Below are 3552 nucleotides of genomic sequence, written 5' to 3' on the forward strand. Positions count from 1 at the left end.
ATGGAGTTACATTATGAAGTAGGACACTAGAAGTAGTCGATCAGTTTTGCTGTTTTTCCAGCAGAGTCACTGACGATGGTCGAAGTAGAGAGGTAGAGAGGATATAAATTACAGACTGGAGATAGCAGGAAAAAGAGTTACGATGAAAAGAAACTTGTTAACATCGAATGTGAGTTTAAGTATTAGGAGGTATTTTCTGAAAGTATTTGTATGGAGTGGAGCTACGTACGGAAGTGAAACGTGGATGAGTAACAGTTTAGACAAGAAGACATTTGAAAATTGGGACGTGGCACTGCAGAAGAATGGTGAAGATTTGAGAGTTAGATTGAATAACTAATGGGGAGGTACTGAATCGAATTGGGGCGAAAAGAGGTTCACGACACAGCTTGATGGAAAGAATAGATAGGTTGATTGGACACATTCTGAGACATGAGGCATCATTAGTTTGGTAATGGAATGAAGTGGGCACGGTTATAAGTTGTAAAGGGAGAACAAGGCTTGACTATGGTAAGCCGGTTCAAATAACTGTAGATTGCGGTAGTTATGCAGAAGTGAAGAGGCATAAACAGAACAGACCAGCATGGAGAGCAACATAGAAGTTCTTCATACTGAAGACGATAACAGTCGTTATCAACAGCCCTGTATAAAAGTTAATAAGAAACTGTACCAGGTAGACGTAATAGCACTACACTAATAAATGAAATAAATACGTGACTAAACCACATCAGATTTAAAAGTGGCACCATAATACTTCATGGTCGACCGCTGCGTCAGAATATGCTTCGCGCAAAGGTTTACGTAAGGCTCTTAGTAGAAGTCTGACTGTGAACCATTATTTAATAATTTTTGAAAACAATATATGGTGTCATCACAGGTATGGTGGCTCCAGCCAATGACGAGTTATCAGATGAAGTAATTTTTGTCTTGTGATCTAGTCACAATTGAAGAAATTAGATATGTACAGTGATGCTCAAAATCAGCCGAATGACCTGAATTGCGTTCTGCCTGAATAGCATGCTGCCAAACAATGTAACTGTCTTGCATATCCTCTGATCCCTATTCGGTACAATCGTATGACTATTCAAAATCGTTACCACAAGTAACTACAAGAAAAGACAGCTCTGTATTGCTGTCAGTCCAGATGTAAATTAATACTATAACGCTGCAAGTATCAAGAAACATGTTACTAGAGCTGAGACAGTCTTTAACGACTGTGAAGTCAGATTCATAACAGTAAGTGAGATTTCATGAAATTTAACCAATCATGTTAGTATCTGAGACAACACTCTTACAGAAATCGTCACTAACTTTGATCCAAAACTATTTTGTATGAATAAGAGATTAGGCTACAATATGTTGACTTCCATTGTTCTATGATAACTCTAAGTATTGTTGTCCACTAAAGGTTTTCGAATCACTAATTAACTGTCGTTCCCTTGGCGAGTGGTTCTGCATAAACTGGTTAATGAACGAACCAGTGAATAAAACTGCGATTAACAGTGTCAAGCACGTTACGGAAACATTAACATAAACAGCATATCAATAACAATTTGACTGTATTTATAGTGGCATGAAAACTATTGTGCAGTTCGAAAGCTGGCCGTTGTGGCCGAGTGGTTCTAGGCCCTTCAGTCTGGAACCGCGCGACCGCTACGGTAGCAGGCTCGAATCCTGCCTCGGGCATGGGTGTTTGTGATGTCCTGAGGTTGGTTAGATTTAAGTAGTTCTAAGTTCTAGGGGACTGATGACCTCAGATGTTAAGCCCCATAGTGCTCAGAGCCATTTTCGTGCAGTTCGAAAGTAATGTATTGAATCTGATATGCAGCGGAAAGTAGCATTAAATACGTGCGGGTATTCATACGTAGATATTTATGTACAAGTTTCAGCTTAAAATGGCATGAAGAAATTTTTCGTTCTGGATATGGAGTGGAGCCCAGCACCTATTGTCAATAGTAACTAACCAAAGCTTAGGTGACCGTCCGAGATTCGAACATAACACTGATAGTCATTGCCAATTAGGCATTAAGACACGTATAATATCTAATTTTTCTCCAGTATCAGTTACTGCGATATCGCACACGAAACGCCTTGCGTCGCTCACATCTTCGTGGCAGATGTTTGTAAACAGGGCACCAGTGCGCCACCGCTAACCAAGCTCTCTCCAGGGCTCACCTTCTTCCTAATGGGTGGCGCTACGGAAGCCACCAGAGGACGCCGTCTTCACTTCGACTTGGTACATGGAAATGTAGCCCTCCGCGCGTCTCAATAAGGTGCCCCACACGGAGCCCCTTACTAGATCTCGGAAGACCCGCAGTGAGAGTAGGACACAGCAAGACACAGCAAGTGTTTGTATATTGTAACAGCTAGGAAGTGCTTGAATCAGAAACACAGCTGGAACAGAACATCACGTGATCAAAAATTTGTATTTAATTCTTTATACTGTAAATAGTGTAAATCAGTGTGATGATTTATTCATTTACTAATGTTTTTAGTATTCTACGCCACCTCGTGCAACTACGATCTTAAAATAACTCAATTTTTCGTGCTGGACTCCAATCCATCAACTATATTGTCCATGTTAACTAAACTAGCCGCTGGAGGTACTTCTCCTTCAAGTAGCTCCCTTGCTCTTCTAGCGGTTCCCTGTGCGCCTTGTTCCCATACTCCAAATAAAAAAATCCTTGGCAATACAGTATAGTGAATCGAACCGCTGATCCATCGTGTGGCAAAAACCTAGGTGACACCTCAGTTACAGACGCAGATCAACATCCATTTAGTAAAATCAGCAGAAAGACTGCAAAGTCTGCAAGTTCCCAGCACTCAGTATGTCAGAGATATGCAGCTTTCACTCAATGTATGACCTCATCCACTAGCTGATAAAAGATATCCGAACTCTTATTAGCGGACGTTGGTATGTTGTGTGTGTCTACCCTTCACCTTTATTAGGGCCTCTGCTGAGGACACTTTCAGCAAGGTGTCTGAATGTCTGTGGAGGAATGACAGTCCATTCTCTCTCAAGAGCCGATATAAGAGAAGGTAGTGATGATGGACACTGGGATCCGGAGCGATGTCGAAGTTCCAACTTGCGTCAAAGGTGTTCCAGTGGGTTCATGTTGGTGCATTGGGCATTTCATTCCGTTTTGGGATTGTTATTGTCAAAAACCATTGCCTCATACATGTTGATTTATAACAGCGTGCTTTGTTATGATGATGCAAAAAAAATCACCGTCCAAGAACTGTTCCTCTGCTGTACGCAGTAACTATGGCTGCGAAATATTTTCTTGTTTTTTTTTTTCGCGTTTAGCATATTCTCAAGCGCAATAAGGGAACCATACCACAGCCACAAAAAACACCCCCACACTTAACATCTCTTCCATACTTCACTGTCGGCACTACATAAGATTATAGGAAACATTCTCCAGGCATTTCCCAAATTCAAACCCTTCCATCGGATTGTCTCAGTGCATAGCGTGACTCATCACTCCAGACCACTCGTTTTCAATCGCATCGCTCTTTACGTCACCTCAAACTTATGAGGAGCTGCTCGACCAT

Source organism: Schistocerca serialis, chromosome 3 (genome assembly GCF_023864345.2).
Source record: "Schistocerca serialis cubense isolate TAMUIC-IGC-003099 chromosome 3, iqSchSeri2.2, whole genome shotgun sequence".
In the NCBI taxonomy this organism is placed as follows: Eukaryota; Metazoa; Arthropoda; class Insecta; order Orthoptera; family Acrididae; genus Schistocerca; species Schistocerca serialis.